The 19,450-nt window shown below is 32.2% G+C and overlaps 1 protein-coding gene across 9 annotated transcripts in view; it reads left to right on the forward strand.

Annotated features, from left to right (window-relative positions):
* Positions 1 to 19,450, forward strand: part of LOC128234879 (zinc finger CCCH domain-containing protein 10-like) — a 220,587-nt gene that overhangs the window by 73,161 nt on the left and 127,976 nt on the right. For 7 of the 9 annotated variants that reach the window (XM_052949819.1, XM_052950260.1, XM_052949511.1 and 4 more), the window contains 2 exons: positions 7,099 to 7,204; positions 8,529 to 8,578. The gene's annotated coding sequence lies outside the window, so the exon portion shown is untranslated. The remainder of the gene's footprint in view (positions 1 to 7,098; positions 7,205 to 8,528; positions 8,579 to 19,450) is intronic. The other 2 variants (XM_052949746.1, XM_052949966.1) reach the window with 1 other exon arrangement.

The following is a 19,450-nucleotide window of genomic DNA, read 5'->3' on the forward strand; positions in this document are numbered from 1 at the left end:
GAAGCAAACATGTGAATCCTCATGCATTTCATACCATCATTATTAAGTTAAATGCTTGACTGCATGGTGTTAAATTTCAAATGATATCAGCCTCTATCAATATACCTGGTAGCCATTAAAGCATCTTTATTTGTGCCCAATTGATTTTCAAGAATTCATTGTTATAGCAGTTTTGTTAAAAACAAAAACGTGTAATTGAGAGGTAACTGAATTTGAGTATTTGATGCAATAAAAGCGTTATCATTTTTGTTTCAGGTCTTGTTTCTCTGTAAATATCTGTTTTGTCATTCTACCTGAAATCATAGAGAAAAAAACTTTCAGAAATGTGCTGCAGACTGCAGGAATTTCACCAGACTTTCTCAGATTAAATGTATAAGTAACAATTTGATTTTCAGGGAAAATTGATTGAAGTGGAAATAATCACAATTTAATCATCCACAGGGGGTTTAAGGGTGACAAGATAGCTCCATGTTTCCCTATCTTTATTTGCTTATCTGCAATCTTCACTGACAACTTAGATTGGCTTAGAGAGTCAGGGCATTAATCTGGCTGCCGTTCTCGGAAAGTTGTTGGATGCTTTTCAAAGGATTTAATATTGTATATACTTTTGCCAATTCTAAAATTGTCAGATGTTTTTCAATTACATGTAGTTTAATTGTTTTACTGTTGCTTATTCTTAATTTCTGCTTTAGCATATGGCACCGCGCACCCCAGTTAAGTCGTGCAGCGTCGGGAACGGGCCAGTATATACACTCCGGTATAGTAGGGGTGGTCACCGAGCCCGAGCCACACTGTCTAAGGGGCACGTGCAGTTGGCCGTTAATTTGGGGAATTAGCTGGCACAACTGCGAGTTACCGTTTAAGTTCTGATCACGTTTAATGGTTCACTTTGATTAACAACTCAAGTCCAATTAAGATGTTTAAAAGTTGGTTCTTTATTAATTCCACATTTAAGTTGAATAGTTAACAAAGATAAATCCAAAGACTTATTTAACAAGAAACATTCAATAGTCCATGTGATATATTAAGTTATGAAGGTAAGTGAATTAATTATATAGTCACAAAAAAAAGTAGTTCAAAGATATTTCCTTAGTAAAAGAAGAAGTACAAAGTTCCTAGTCTATATGTATATCTAATGTATATATTTCTCTCTTTTTTTAAATGAAAAATGTACATACTTATATACTAACTTAAAGAGTAGAAGTTACCAATCAGAATTAAGTGATAAAAAGATAATGATCGAAGATTTTAAAAGTGTCACTCAAAAATAATTATTGTCAAAAATAAAATTTACAATTAGATTAAGTCTGAGATAATTGAGTGTCAAAGTCTCAAAGAGTAAGGTTTATGATTATGATCTGAGATAATTAACTGATAATAGTTAAGAAGAGGAAGCAGTAAAGTCTTATCAGAAATGTCAAAAACTCAATTGCAATTAGAATGACTGACAAAAGTCTCTTTAGGAAATTATGAAAGTAAATATCATAGAAAAATAAGATGTAACCAAAAAAAAGAACAACCAATTTTCTAACAGAATTTGAAAGAGAAAGTCACACGGTGACACATATCCTAAAACAGCATACTTTTCTTTAAGTTAAACACTCTTTAATAATTGCTAAAAGTGTTATTTGTATGGATGTTGCACTTGTTTTTCACTTGAAAGCACTGCTGTTATATTTCAATAGCTTTATTGTCATTGACAAAGCAGGAATGACCATGTCAAGTGTTGGTTCTACTTCATTATCCATGGTCTTGGTTTTACAACCACATCATTCATAACAGGCATAGAAATAAAAGAAGAAAACAGTCACCTGATGATTGCCAATCACAGACACTTCTTGGAAATGTTGTCACCTCAATTTTATGATTTATTTATACCCTTGTTTAAAAATATTTCATCCCTGCTGAATGAGTTCACCTTAAATTTCCTTTGACTGGGTTTGTTGCAAGTGCTTGTTAAGGGCATATTACAGGGTTAATGCCATATAAGGTTCCCTACTACTTCTGGATGAATAGTTACTTTTTTGCTAACTTTTTTTTTTAATGAAATCATTGTTAACTTTTAAATCAGTACTGATCAGAACATGATAAATTTGTTATCTGCTGTATTTCTTACAAGATTTGGGACAACTTTTTCAGCTGAACTTGTTTATATTTGAATATGTGAGCACATCCTCAAATATTTAATGTACAAATGTTAACAACAATATTGTAAATCATGTTTTTATCTTTAACAAAGTTTTGAACAAGTGGCCCGTTTTTGACACATGTATTGTGCTATCACTTATAGACATAGCTAGTATTGTACAGCTTATCTTAGAAAGGCCGCACAAGCAATCATTTCCTCAATAATTTCCACTGTAATTAGTTCAGACTCAAGCCACCCCACCCAACATACAACAAACTGTTTATATTTTGCTTGAAAAAAAATAAACAAAGAGAAGAAAATGAAAGCCTCAAATTGTTGCAGTTATCAGCAGAGAACAGAAGGTACATGACGGTGGTCCTTAATGAAATCAGGTGATAGTGTCTGTTATTCTTCTCATTTTATAGCTGATGTTTATTCCATGCTTTGTGTTCTGTTCTAATTAGACTTACTGATGCCGAAGATCAGCTATGCTTCATTTAAGCCTCTTGAAAGGACAGCAAGACATCCTTAGCCTGATTGATTTACCTTTTCCTAGGAATTGATTCTGAATATTTTACAAAGCAGAATTATTGGGGATTATTTTTTTTTAGTTTGAATGAAAAGGGATGTGATTGTGTTACCCATATACAATTAGTGTGTTAAAATTGATAAACTTCGTTGAGAATTAATGTTTTCATTGCTGCATGCTTCAATAATGACTGGCTGCTGCTGCTCAAAAATGGTTGTGCCAATTTTATACAGTTAATCATTCACCATTACCGATGTGTATGTAACTGATACGATTTCCAAAACAAATGGTATTGCATTAGATAATTTTTTGAATGTGTTCTTGTAAAACTAAAATAAATACCTAACCATATTCTCTTTTAGGCACAAGAAAGGTCAGTCAGTCCACTTGTCCATGAAAAAAACATGTGACCAATCATTCTAAGAATAATATTTCTCTGTGCATATAGTGTAGCAAGACTAACACTCTTGCTGAAGTAAATTATCCCCCTTGGTCCACTTACAGAAAAATGTATGAGCCTTATCTGCTTGCAGTGCGCTCTCTTTTATTTAATCTTGTTTGTTTTTGCAAGAGAAAATGAGTGTCAAAGTTAAAATGAGTTGTTGTCAAGTCTTGGTGTTGCTGACATGCAAATACATGCAAAAGATAAATGTATTCTCATGCATTTGTAAATGACATTGAGATAATTATAATTTCATGTGTATCAATATTTATAACAAAAAGTTCGCCGCTGAATGATTTTCATTTGGATTGACTGAGCACTAAGTTCTCAAGGGTAAGCTATTGTGATTGGTCACTGTCCATTGTTTGTTGTCATCTGTCCATTCTCCATTGTTTTTAACATTTTTGTTCAAATGGCATCTCCTAAACCATCTCCTAAACCACTGGGCCAATATCAAGAAAACTGCTTTTCGGTTGGTCCTGTTCCAGATTCATTCAAAAAAATCGTTTGATGTAGAACTCTGGTTGTAGTTGCTATGGCTACCACATTATTTCTTAGTAACGAATTACTACCTTGACAATGGCTTGCTTAATTAATTATTATTAACAGTCCCATTCCCCTCAACCATGGCCATCCTTGGCAATCACTAACTTCTTTATCAACCACCTTTTGTCTAAGCATCAAATGGCTTCCATGGCAACCAATGACTTCCTTGACAATTATGCTTGTTTTTCTAGTTTCTCCAGGAACTCAGTTGAGTGATATAAGGCCATATTGGTCCTATTGAATATTTCCATGGATCAACTGAAAAAATATGCCCACTTGGTAAAGAAGTAAATAATATAGGAATATCTTCTTGTTTCATGACAAACAAACCTAACCATACAATTTAATATAAAACAGATGAAAACAGCACAAACATCCACTTCTTTCTCAAAATACCCCAGCTTATTTAACTATTTATGTGCTGTTACAGAGAATTTAAGGTTATTGCTCCACTAACAGCAAGCTAATTGTAAAGCTTCTTAGGAGGAGGAAAACTTTGGTGAAGAATATGGCAGAAACTTGTTATTAAGTTGTATGTGGCCTAATTATATCGTCAGACTGACTGAGACTTAAATGTTCCTTTAGCAATCTCAGACCTTGTATACAATTATAGCAGTTAAACAAGGTATCTAATGGTGCTCAAAAAATGATGTTAACATTCAAATCCTAATATATCCAAAAGTATGCAATTAACTACACCAATTAAGTCACTCTGTGGCTGTCTCCTTACTGTTTGAGCTAATATTACCCAGAATGAATACTTTTTAGGTTCCAGTTTCAGATTGGAACAATTCCTATAAAACATCAATATTTATTAGTTAATCAAAAAAAGACAAACAAAGTTAGCTGCCTCCTCTGGGGCGACAAAGATGAAATCAAGTCTAGACCAAAATTGAACTTTTGGCATCGAAAATTGAACAAGGGAAAAATAAGGTTGTATACAAAAAGATAATTGACAACAATTTTAATTTAAATTTATTATAAGTATTGTAAGTATTACAAATTAAACAGATTCATGGGGGCAACAGCGACTGCTGGAATAAGTTTGTTTAATTTGTGATAAATGATCTATAACCGGCTTATACTATAACCATGCAGCTCTTATAACATAACCTACGGGACAGCAGAGATATAACCCCATGCAATATTTTTCATATATATTATGTGTTATAACTATGAGATTTATAATGCTTCTAGAAAAATGAATTCCTGCGAATCTTAAGACAAAAATTAATATTTATGATTAAATGTCACTAATTTGTTTTAGGCGTCATTAAAAGTACACCAAAGGAGGAGTTAATTCCCATCAAATTACTGTAGGTTTTTTTAAAACATTCATGGAAATGCATTAGATTCAACATTGAAAGTTTGAATAACATTTCTCCACCTAAACATCAGTTCATGGCTCTCTATATATGAAAGCCAATATAAGTTGTCAGTGAAGATTGCAGATAAGCAAATAAAGATTGGGAAACATGGAGCTATCTTGTCACCCTTAAACCCCCTGTGGATGATTAAATTGTGATTATTTCCACTTCAATCAATTTTCTCTGAAAATCAAATTGTTACTTAGGCATTTAATCTGAGAATGTCTGGTTAAATTCCTGCAGTCTGAGGCATAATTCTGAGGAAAATTATTTCAGTTGGTTCACTTAAATTCTTAATGGTGAGTAAACAACAGAATGTTCAATGCATTGTCATTTACTGTACAATGTAAAATATATGTTATGCAAGGTCACTAAAAGTGAACACCAAACTGATAACTCCTTCAGGAATATCAATATGACCCAACCTAATTACCAATGTGCCATTTTTAAGTGTAATCATTATTAATATCAATGCAAAATAGTCAAAGAAAACAAAGATGCAAATTTTCAATGTTATATACTTAGAAAAGGTAGAATATTCAATCGCAAATTTTGATATTATTTAGAAGTGTGAACATTTTAGTGTCAGTTGATTTTATAGAGTGGTTGCATCTGTTGGTGATTTTTTTATACACACTGGTTATAAAATATTATTTATTTAAACTTATAACACTTTCAAAACTGGAGGCCAATTTGGCTGAGCTTAATTGTCTACCCTACAGGATGGCTGCTATCGATTTGATTACGCAACCAACGTGAAAAATCTCTATTCATGACATTTTATTTTGATATCATTCAACTTTTTGCAAACAGATATTTCCAGAGAAACAGAGATGTTTTCTGTCAAGTTAAAAATCTTTGAGCACAAGGGTACATTATTGACAAAGCTCTTTAAAAATCCCTCCTAAAGATTGTATAAACAATGATGCCTGCAATATGATAAGATAAACATATTGCTATGATACTTGGTAATGGGTATCATTGATTCAAAGACTCTGGGTTTCATCTTGATTGACAATATCTACCAACATTTTTGTAAACAGTTCAATAGAAATGACTTCAAAACATGCCTGTGCGTATTTGTTTTTCACAGTAAATTTTGAAACTCTCTTTAAAAATTGCATTAACATATACTATTATTGGTATTGATGTTGCACTTGTTTCTGCCTGAAAACTATGTTGATAAATTTTTATAGCTTTGGTGTCATTTTCAAAACCTGAAACTCACAGAAATATGCTGCCGACTGCAGGAATTTCACCAGACTTTCTCAGATTAAATATATAAGTATCAATTTGATTTTCAGGGAAAATTGATTGAACAGGAAATATTCACAATTGAATCATCCACATGGGTTTATGGGTGACAAGATAGCATCCATGTTTCCTCATCTTTTTTTTGCTTATCTGCAGTCTGCACTGACAACTTAGATTGGCTTGGAGAGTAGTGTACTCAGCTGAAAATTTTGTTGCTGGTTCCAGAAATGTTTGTATATACTTTCGCTGATTCTAAACTAGGCATGTTTTTGGATATATAAGCTTAATCGTTTTACTGTTGCTTTTACTTTGATTGTTTTTGTCGTTGTTTTTGATTTAGCCCATCTTGAAATTTCATGGCTTTGTTTAGTGAAACGCCCTTTAATAAGTTCATAACTTATACTGTTATTGATGTTGCACTTCTTTTTTGCTTGAAAACTATGTTGATATATTTTCATAGCTTTGGTGACATTATCAAAGCTGAAATGTCCATGTCAAGTGTTATTTCTACTTCCTTATCCATGGTCAACACTGGTCACATTTCCCACTGGTAATGCTTGAAGCAAACATGTGAATCCTCATGCACTTCATGCCGTTATCTCTAATTGTGGCAAAAGAATATAGTTATATGCTTGTCTGCATAGTGTTTGATTTCAATTAATTTCAGCCGCTATCAATATACCTGGAAGCCATTATAGCATCTTTATTGGGGCCCAATTGATTTTCAAGAATTGATTGTTATAGCAGTTTTGTTTAAGACAAATAAGTGTAATTGATAGGTTATTGAATTTGAATATTTGATGCAGTAAAAGCGTTGTCATTTTTGTTTCAGATCTTTATTTCTTCTCATTGGACATTTCTGTTGGCGCTGCATTCCAGACAAATTCTGTTACATAATGATGGATTAATTATAATTGTGTGGGATACAAGACATAGAGGTAAGAATTCATATATTTTGAAATGTCTACAACTTCTTAGCTGTTTGAATGTTTTTAAGATATTGTCATAAGGTTGGTGTCATTTTCATTAACATTTTTGTTGTGCAAAAGTGATTACTTTGCATCCACATAATGGGAATTGTCAGATAAGAATTAATTAAAATGAAGTCTTGGTTCCTACATTTACTGTGACATTAATTATGCAAAACTCCCATAGCTCTTGATAATTTTTAGATTATTTGTAAAGTTATTCTTCTTGATCAACTTAAAAACATTTTCTGAGCAATGTGGTCGCCAGCTTTGCTGCTGGTGTATTATATCTCAAATAGTGTCACATAATGTAATATCTAAGAGCTCTAAATGGCAGAATTTGAGGGCTCAATCACTTGCACAGCCAAACAGACATAACACCAAATAAAAATATCTGGAGTGGCATCTGACTTGCACAGAACCCTGGAATTGGTTTTACAACCACATCATTCATGACAGGAATTGTTGGCTGTTAATGTAAGGCTTGTCATTGGTTTTGTTGACATAGTCAAGTTCTGTGGTGTCTTTGCCATTTCCTTTGATCTTTGGATTTACATAGAAATAAGAGGAGAACAATTATCCACCTGATGATTGCCAGTCACAGACACCTATTGTGAATGTTGCTACCTCAATCTAATGTTTTATTTATCTCTTGCATAAAAACATTTATTCCCTTTTTCTGGCTTACTGTTTGCTGAATCGGTTGTCACTGCTTGTTAAGGGTATATTTAAGCTTAATACCATAAGGTTCCACAGTGCTGTAGGATGAAGAATGGTTTAGTGTAACCTTCTGGTTATAACTGTATGCTATTATTAAAGCTCTTTATAGAAAACTTTAAATAATATAAATATTAAGATATAACAGGAATAAATGATATAGGTTACTATTTTGTAATACAAACAATAATGTTAATAACTAACTCCTACCTTTTACAATTCAGGGTTAAATGATGGCTGCTTAAACTCCTTGAAATCCCATTTAAGCTTTTTTGTGTGGAACTGGTTAAAGACACTTAGGACATTTTGGGGCTAATTTGAAATCATTGTTCACTTTATCAACTGTATTTCTTACAAGATTTGAGACAACTGTTTCAGCTGAACTTGTTTATATTTGAATATGTAAGCACATCATCAAATATTTCATGTTCACAAATTAACAACAATAGACATAGTATTATACAGCTTATCTTTGAAAGGCAGCAGATTTAGGGATCATTCCCTCAATAATTTCCACTGCAATTAGTTTAATTCAAGCCATCCCACCCAAGTACAACAAAGCCTCAAATTGTTTCAGTTATCAGCAGAGAACAGAAGGTACAAGAAGGTGGTCCTTAATGAAATCAGGTGATAGTGTCTCAGTTATTCTTCTCATTTTATTGCTGATGTTGATTCCATGCTTTGTGTTTTGTTCTAATTAGACTTACTGATGCATAAGATTAGCTATGCTTCATTTAAGCCTCTTGAAAGGACAGTAAGACATCCTTAGCCTGATTGATTTACCTTTTCCTAGGAATTGATTCTGAATATTTTACAAAGCAAAATTGTTTGGAAATTTTCTTTTTTGAGTTTGGATGGAAAAGGATTTGAATGTGTTACCCATATATAAATATTGTGTTACAATTGAGAAACTTGGTTAAGGACTGTCACAATTCAATGTTTTCAGTGCTGCATGCTTCAATAATGCCTGGCTGCTGCTCCTAAAAATCTGTTGTGCCAATTTAATACAAAGTAAATCATTCGCCCTTACTGATGTGTAACTGATACATTTGCCAAACCAAATGGTATTATGTTAAATAATTTTAATGAATGTGTTCTTGTAAAACTAAAATAAATACTTTCCCATATTCACATTTAGGCACAAGGAATGTCGTTCAGTCCACTTGGCAATGGAACAGCCAGGTGACCAATCATTCTAAGGATAATATTTCACTGTGCATCTGTGTAGCAAGCCTGTCATTCTCGCTGAAGAATTTATTTAATGAACTCCCTTGGTCAGCTAAGAGGAAAATGAATGAGCTTAATATATCTGCTTGCAGTGCGCTCTCTTTAATTTACGCTTGTTTGTTTTTGAAGAGAAAATGATATGTTGTCAAAGTTAAAATGAGGTGTTGTCAAGTCTTGGAGTCGTTGTCATGCAAAAACTTTTAAGATACATGTATTCTTATGCATTTGTTATTGACATTGAGGAACATTAATTTCATGTGTATCAATATTTATATGAAAAAGTCCACCAATGAATCATTTTTATTTAGATTGACTAAACACAAAGTTCTCAAGGGTGAGCTGTTGTGATGGGTTACTGTCCTCTGACAAATCTTACAAAAAAAATCATTCCATGTAGATCTCTGGTTGAAGTTGCCATCATAGTGGCTTCCAAATTATTTCTTAGTAACCGATGACTACCTTCACAATGACTTGCTTATTTAATAATAGTTAACAATTGCATTTCTTACCAACCATGGCCATCCTTTGCAACCACTAACTTCTTTATCAACCACCTTTTGTCTAATAGCATCCAATGGCTTCTTTGGCAATTAATGACTTCTGGCTTGACAATTATGAGCTTGCTTTCCTAGTTTCTCAAGGTACTCAGTTGAGTGATAGAAGGCCATATCGGCCCTCTTGAATATGTCCCTGGATCAACTGAAAATAAAAAACCCCCAATTGTAAAGCACCCACTTGGGTTGCTCATAAAGCAGTAAATATTATAGTAATATCTCCTTCCTTACAATTTGATAAATAAAACAAGATGAAAGCAGCAAAAACATCAACTACTTTCTCAAAATACTACAGATTATTTAGCTATTTATGTGCTGTTACAGAGAATTTAAGGTTATTGCTCCTGTAACAGCAAGCTAATTGTAAGTCTTCCTAGAAGGAGGATAATTTTGGTGAAGAAAATTGGCAGAAACTTGTTATTAAGTTGTATGTGGCCTAATTATATTGTCAGATTGACTGAGACTTAAATGTTTCTATAGCAATCTCAGACCTTAGTATAAGGTTATAGCAGTTAAACAAGGTATCTAATGGTGCTCAAAATAAAAGGATGTTAACATTCAAATCCTAATTTATCCGAAAGTATGCAATTAACCATACCAATTAAGTCACTCTGCAGCTGTTTCCTACTGTTTTAGCGAATACTACCCAGAATGAATACTTTTTAGGTTCCAGTTCCAGATGAAAACAATTCCTATAAAACATCAATATCTATTAGTTAATCAAAAGAAGACAAACAAAGTTAGCTGCCTCCTCTGGGGCCACAAAGATGAAATCAAGGCTAGACCAAAATTGAACTTTTGGCATTGAAAATTGAACAAGGGAAAAATAAGGTTGTATACAAAAAGATAATTGACAACAATTTTAATTTAAATGTATTATAAGTATTGTAAGTATTACAAATTAAACAGATCCATTCCAAGGGGGCAACAGCGACTGCTGGAATAAGTTTGTTTAATTTGTGATAAATGACCTATAAACGGCTTATACTTATAATAACCATGCAGCTCTTATAACATAACTTATGGGACAGCAGAGATATAACCCCATGCAATATTTTTCATATATATTATGTGTTATAACTATGAAATTATGCTTCTAGTAAAATGTATTCCTGCGAATCTTAAGAAAACAATGAATATTTAAGATTTAATGTCACTAATTTTTTTACGCGTCATATTACACAAAAGCAGGAGTTAATTCCCATTGAACTACTGTAGTTAAAACATTCATGGTTATGCATTTGATTCAACGTTGAAACGTTGAATAATATTTCTCATGGCTCTCTCTTTATATGAAAGCCAATCTAAGTTGTCAGTGAAGATTGCAGATAAGCAAATAAAGATTGGGAAAAATGGACGCTATCTTGTCACCCCCTGTGGATGATTAAATTGTGATTATTCCCACTCCAATCAATTTTCCCTGAAAATCAAATTGTTACTTATGCATTTAATCTGAGAATGTCTGATAAAAAATTTGCAGTCTGAGGCATATTTCAGTGGAAAATTATATCAGTTGGTTCACTAAAAGTCTTAAATAGTGAATTAACAACAGAATGTTCAATGCATCCTCATATACTGTATAATGTAAAACATAATATTTGTATAATGCAAGGTCACCAAAACGAACGCCACAACACTGCTGATAATTTCTTTATGAATATCAATTTCACCTAATTGAAAAAAGAAGCAAATTGTCAATGTAACTAAGAAAAGGTCAAATATTAAATTTAAAAAATTGATATTCTTTATCAAGGCTGAACATTTTAGTGCCAATATAGCGGTTGCACCTGTTGGTGATTTTACCCACGCCCTCATGTTATAAAATATAGCCGCCATCTTGGAGGTACGAAGACATTTTGTAATTATCTGATTATAATGATCAAGGTTTTTAGAGATACTAATGTTATGGTCATTTAGTGTTTGAAATATCAACGTGATGGACAATATTCCAAAAAAAATCCCTACAGGGAGACTTTGAGTGCAATAGAGAAATCTTGATTGCTGCAGAATTTGAAATTACCCTTGCAGAAATTAAATTGGATTTCCTAAGTATTCTTAAGAACATCCTAAGAAATCTTAGGATTTAATTCTTAGAATTTCCAATCTTTTCCTATCTATTCCTAGGAATAAAGAGTTGGAATACTTTGGAAAACATGGGCGGTATTGGCCCCAAAATCCAATGTTTTCCTAAGTATTCCGAACCGAACCTGGATGCAAAATTCCTATCTTTTCCTATGTATTCCTAGATGGAAAACATTGGAAAGCTTTGGATTTTTACCCATTGGAGTCAAATTGGAAAACATAGGATTTGTTAGGAGTTCCCAAGAATTCTTAGGTTTTCTTATCATTTTATATCTACCAAATTCTTAAGTAATCCAATGTTTTTCTGAGTTGGAATACTTTGGAAAACATGGGCGGTATTGGCCCCACAATCCAATGTTTTCCTAAGTATTCCGAACTGAATCTGAATGCAAAATTCCTATCTTTTCCTATGTATTCCTAGATGGAAAACATTGGATTTTTACCCATTGGAGTCAAATTGAAAAACATAGGATTTGTTAGGAGTTCCCAAGAATTCTTAGGTTTTCTTATCATTTTATATCTACCAAATTCTTAAGTAATCCAATGTTTTGCTGAGTGATTAGTGATAAAGCCTGTTCATCAGAATGCATGTGAACACACTGAGACAAATTTACAGACAACATGTCATGTTTTAAGTTGCACATGTCGTAGAAAACCATTTGATATCAAAAGGTACATTATAACTTTCTTGTTTAAAAATAAAAATGTCAACCACTATTATGAAAAAAACTAGTCAACAAGAAAATAGAAAACACTTTCTTGTAAGCTCCAGTTTTACGCAACCAATTCCATTTCATCATGAAATGTAGATTACTTTTCTTAATTAAGGATTAATCATTTAAAACAAATATATTATAATACATTACAAAATCAGCTATTCTTTCATACCAACATATGTTGTTGGTTACATTTCTTAAAGAACAAATACTCAATTGCATTATTTAATACATAACTGTTGGCGAAGGTCTTTAACACCATGATCAATCTAGAGTAAACTGCAAGTCCTTTTTCTGCCTGTGATACGCACAGAACAAGATAAAAGTACTCCTACTGTTTAACCGAAATGCCCTTTTTTTATTATGTATTAAAATTATAAGTAATGCTCACATTTTACTGCTTTTATGCTGTATGAACGCAGTAGGGTAAGCAAGCAAATGACCCAAGATGCTCTACCATGCTTTATGAAATTCACTCACATGCCCTTCTACGCTCTTACAGCATAAACGCAAGTAAAACAGTTATCTCTCCTTAATTATATCATTATATTTTTCAAACATGTACTTTTAACCAATGTGCATGAAAACATGGATAAAAAATTCAAACTAACACAGTTTATAAAGTTATTGTATTTAAGAAACAATAAATATCACCTGTACATTAATGGTTCATAAAGGTCATTCTGGAGTTTAAATGCATAGTTATTAATGACTTAATTTTTGGCATCAGCGGGCTAGACTCACAGTTTTGTATTAACTGATAAAATTAGTTATACAGTTGTTATTTTTAATTCTAGACAGCGTATTAATTGATTCGCATTTGTCATTTTCCATGTATGGAGTTTCTTTAGTCCATCAAATTAATATCCATGTCAGTGACGTCAAGCGTGTGCTTTTTGAGAATAACATGAACTATTCAAGAATGACAATTTGGACAAATCACGGCATGTTCATGAACTCCCACTTAGTTAATGAACTTGACAGTTAATGAACATGATTTTTTCAAAATGTCATTCATGAACTAAGTTCATGAATAAGTAAATGTTATTCGCAACAGGATGATAATCATTACTACATGTCCATTTATAACAGTTTTAATTTTTTATGACACTTAACACAATTAGAAATGAGCCATTGAATTGCTCATTTCAGTCCTTGACATTTACATCTAGTCTCTGAAGACAGGTCCGTTTTCCTTATACACTTGATGAGGAAACACATCTGCGAAAATATTTTTTGCAGTCATTCTTCTCGTGCTTGTTTTTGTTGAAGTGATCTTTTCTTAACTCTGGAAGCTTTTGTCTGAGACATCCATCTTCCAACCTGAAAAATATTTCTTTTTTTATTTGCACTGCCAATAGTTTCCAATTTCTAACAGCGAGTTGGTTATCAAATCAGTGCAAATTAAGATTTCAATGTCACCGGTATATAAATTAATGATATATTATTTTATTTGTTCGAACCAAAGTGCTCAAATATACTAAGTCTGATTTTTTTTTCAAGATTCTTAATAGTGTTTGTCCGTTACAAATAAAATCCACTCCACACATCCAAAAGATTGTTTTCAAAATCAATGTGCATTGAAAAATAGTCTACTCACTGATGGATTTGGCAATTTACAGCTTTGAATGTTTTTCTCCTTCACTGGTTGATTCTTTTGTGGACTGATGATTTCTTTGTTAGCTCCTTAAGGCCGGCTAAAATAGACGAAACATCATTTCAGACACTAAACTATAATTTGCTTGCATAGTGGTTATTTAAAAGGTCAAGGGTCAGCAGCGATGCAAAAGCCCATTGAAGGACCACAATTTAAAATGTTAAAAATATCAATTTCTACTTAGTTTTGAGGTTCAATATTTCACAAGCATGACTCATACCCATTTATCCATTGCAACATGGAAATCTTACCATGTGCTTCAAAAATAGTCTACTCACTGATGGATTTGGCAATTTACAGCTTTGAATGTTTTTCTCCTTCACTGGTTGATTCCTTTGTGGACTGATGATATCTTTGTTAGCTCCTTTAGGCCGGCTAAAATATATGAAACATCATTTCAGACACTAAACTATAATTTGCTTGCATAGTGGTTATTTATTTGACAAAATATAATAAAGAACTCACAACATTGTTGAATAGGTAGTCTGGGGCATTTTGACTTAAAAAAAAACAAAGTGATAAGCAATGTCAACAGACTTTTTTGAATAAATGTAAAAGTTTTTTTGATCCAAAATATTAATTAATCTTTTATTGTAAAATTTGTTAACTCCTTACTACCCCAAAACATGTTGCCAATAATATATGTTTCACACCCCTAAAAGATCGTTCCTCAAAACTATATAAAACATGGACTTTTTAAACGTTTTAGTTTTTGACCTTCCCCACCCACTTTTGCATCGCTGCCGACCCTTTATGGCAATTGATTCTTTTTCTAGACAAAATTAGCTTACATACATTAAGAAACAAATATAATAGCTGTTAAAATATATAACAATGAAGTATTAGCTGTACGCGTAAGTCACAAACATTCATTTAACTGTGTTTCTACACAAACGTATTTCGTACGTTTGTCGCGAAAATGTATTACAACAAAACATATTTGCTCATTACTTCAAAATGTTGCTATGTTATTTTAAACAATAATGTTAGCGTAAAATATCGTTATAAAAGTAATTGAATTACACCCCTTACTTCGCTTGAACTTACCTTAAATAAACGAAACAACACTTCAGTTTATTTGGCGCATTATTCCGACAAAAATAGCAGGAGTTCGAAATTACCTCCGCCAGTGAAGAGCGTTTCGTCTTAAATGCGTAACCGTTAGAATATATAGCTACGTTAGAATTTTTATTTTTAGTAAATATTTGAGAGACAATCAATTACAAGCAAATCAATTGCATTTTTGCCCATTCTCAGAGATCATGGGCCATCTAATTTTATTTCTAATTAATAAAGACGTAAGCGAAACCGGAAGTTTCTGGACATTGCCTTGCGTCATTGTCAATGATTGTAGGGTCGTTTTAGTTTAGTGAACCTTGAAAGAAGGTGCATTTAACTTGTTTGGCAACTAATTAACCAGTGTTTACCAGGTATATTTTTTTATTATTTTTTTTTGATATTTTTTTATTTATTTTTTTTTTAAATATTTTTTGTCAAGATAGTGAATATATATCATTTTAAAAAATATTCCTCAATTTTTCATGGAAAAAGTTAGTAATTTTTTTTTTAATGACATATATTCACTTTCTTGACCGAAATAATAAAAAATATAAAAAATATATAAAAAATTATAAAAATATATTACTGTATCATCCAGGCAATGTGACAATCACCTGTGAGTGGAACAATCCATGGCACCTTACATGATACATATGATATATGTGGTGCTTTAATTAAAATAAATTTAATTTTAATGTTCATGTTATTTTGATATGGAATTTTCTTTAAGCATGTTATTTATTTTATTATTTATAATCTTTGGGTTATGACTGGGCCAATAGTGTTGCTCTAAATGCAACAGTCAGTTGTAACCACAGCTACCTCAACTATCTGCCTGTTGCTGATGCATCTTATTATATTCTGCTGGTCGTCTCATCTTTTAAATGGTTAAACAGTTCATCACATTCATTTAATTTCGATGATTCAAGTTCAAGAAGTTAGGTTCATGAAAATACCTCATCAACTGATGTTTTGGTGAATTCTGTGCAACAGGTAATAACAAAATACTACTCACAAATATTAATCAATACCATTGGTAAACATTAGACATTATATTGAAAAAAATCTGAAAAAGGAAACTGTTGAATTCTTATAGAGTAAGTTGTCCTATGTGCTCAATGTCATGATACTAAATTCCTAACTAATCCAAATGTTTGGATTTTCATTTTACAGAAAAATGGTTGCATTTCTAAGTAATGACAACTTTTTCCAATTCAGAAAAGCTAGGATAAGTTTGGATTATTATTCCAATCTTTTCCTTTCTTTTCCAATATAAATATCCAAAGAAGTCTTAAGAATTCTTTGGATTTGTTAGGATTGTCTATTCCAAAGAATTCCAATGTTTTGCAAATGAGAAAACATTGGTATTTGCTAAGAAATCATAGGAATTGTTAGGATTTGAAAAAACATTGAAATAATTTCTGCATGGGTAATCAACATCAAAGATCCGAAGACTGCTTTGAAAGAACTTTTGTAGATATGCACTTTCTGTATTGTCTTTCCCTAATTGTATAGCTTTCTTTACTTTTGAAGTAAGTGCTGAGAATAATGCTTAAAGTATGAGTCTGTGTTATATTTTGTCAAATTGTCTTGTTTTATATCGCCATTGTCTTGAACATGCTATGCTTCTTCTGGATTTGTCGAAGGCTTTTTGCTGCAATTGTCATATTAAGTTATTTTTAACACATAAATCATTTAAACTGGTGGATTTTGTTCCGCAAAATAGGGGGACTGCAGTTATATCCTTACATACATATACATGTATACATGTACCGTAAAATCGTATAATAAGCATAAAATCCTATAATAAGCGTATTAAATAGAGTATGTTAATTTTCCATTGTTACTTTTCCAATTGATAAAAGGTATTATTAGTCGGCGCCCAGAAGGGCGCCGACTATATTTGATATTACTTTAGAAATATTCCAACTTAGGGACTAGTTCATAAATTGCAGAACAATGCTTTTAATAGTTTCCACATTGCATGATAAAATATGAAGTTTAGTATGTTTTATAAAACTTTACACTTTAATTGATAATGAAACCTTAAATTATAATAGCCCTGCATTTTGATTTTAAATATCAACTCAATCCGATTGATATCAACTTCCGCCCAAATAAAAGGTTACACAGTACTATTACAATATCCTTTATGTTTGTAAACCTTCTACGCAGTAATCTCCCTTGGTGACAGCAAAAATGCCGAGTTTTGAAAAATTAACCTTGAGCTTAATTGTTTGTTTTGAAAATGTCATTCGAAAGAATGAACTCCAGATAATTCCCTCTTGATGTATAGTATTTTTATCTCCGTTCTATATACTCATATGAGTGAAATATGTTACAAAAACTTGTACAAAATATAAAGCAAGGAATTCACATAACATGCCGGTACAAATAAAAGGTGAATTTCATGCTATTGAAATCTATGTATTAGACCATTGACTCTATTTCTTCCGAAGAAACGTATGTATATTTTTGTTATAATTTAGTTTTAACCGGAGGATTAGCTTGGGGAAAAAAACCCAGAATATCTATAATTCCGGGCTTAAACTATTCAAGGATATGTACACCCAACATAAAAACAAATTTTATCATTAAATAATAACCATTTTTGGTAATCTGCATGCACGTTTTTCTTCTAATTTCATTGCGCCCAATTGATGCTATTCATCAACTTTTTTGTTGTTTAAACTTATAACACTTTCAACTGGAGGCCAATATGACTGAGCTTATCAGTCTATCCCTACAGGATGGTGGCTATCGATTTGATAATGCAATGTGCAACCTCTCTTTTCATCACATTTTATTCTGATATCATTCAACTTTTTGCAAACAGATATTTTCAGAGAAGCAGAGATGCTTTCTGTCAAGGAAAAAATCTTTGAGCACAAGGGTACTTTATTTACAAAGCTCTTAAACAATCCCTCCTAAAGATTGTATAAACAATGATGCCTGCAATATGATAAGATAAACCTATTGCTATGATACTTGGTAATGGGTATCATTGATTCAAAGACTCTGGGTTTCATCTTGATTGACAACATTTCCGAAAAAAGATTCCTTCATTTGCATTAGGTGATTTCTGTTTTGTGGGTAGATAATTCAGCATGTATTATCGGCAAAAGAAACTGTGCTCGTTTAGTAACTATCTTTTTTCCAATGCTGCAAGGGAGGAAACTTTTTTCTGAGATGGCAAGGGATTGCTTGTTTATTTAGGTGATTGACTGTAAAATACTTTTTCTTGCAAATTTTGAGGTACGGAGTGATTGTTTTCTCGACATGAATAGCCCCGCCTCCTGTTCCCTTTAAAGACACCCATCTGAAAATATGTAAACACAATCGTTAGATTTTTGCCTTATAATACCTGGAAAAACAGAATTAGAATTACAACGACCATTATGCTATCAAGTATTAATTTATTAGACACCAAATGAACCTTAAAGTCCGCAAAGTTGCGTAGTAGTAGGTCGTACTTTAAAAAGATCTAAAATTATATTAATTCAGTTAATTATTAAATTTCATGTTATGGAATTGCTACAGTTTTCTCACAATTTGTTTCCTACTAAATTTCTATTCATGAGCACCACAACCTATTCATTGGCACCACAACGTTCAGAAAATCGAGCATAGTGCAGCAAGTATAACAAATAAAGTTCTAAAATTTGTAATGTGGCAACCTTTTGTCAATAAAAAAGTCACACACATGTAAAGAAAATGCTTAAACCTAAGGTACGAGAACAATTCTCACAAAAATCCAGATTTTTACGTTGTCAACACTAACGTCTAGCAATTAGTTATGCAAGTTTTAGACGATCAGATATTAAATTTTCTTCAAAACTTTTACATTTAGAACAACTCATGGCCATTCCTATGTGGAACTACATTCTTCAATTTTTTAAATTTACTCGTATAAACCTCTACAAATGAAAAATCATAAAGAAACCATACTCACTGTTTACATCCATATTCCACTCATTGGCACTATAACGGAAGACGCGTTGGAGCATTTTCAACACATAACAAAATGTTATGGCTCCAATGATTACCCGCCGTGTATTTATCTTTGACAAAAAATATTTCGATCAATTAAACTATTTTTATTATTGACTCTTACCTTCCTGGTGCAGTTCCAAACTGCCGTTCCATACAGAACGCCTCCTTTCTTCAAGGTGCCACCAATCATTTCAAGGGAAATTTCAAGTAA

This window comes from Mya arenaria, chromosome 1, assembly GCF_026914265.1.
Source record: "Mya arenaria isolate MELC-2E11 chromosome 1, ASM2691426v1".
NCBI lineage: Eukaryota > Metazoa > Mollusca > Bivalvia > Myida > Myidae > Mya > Mya arenaria.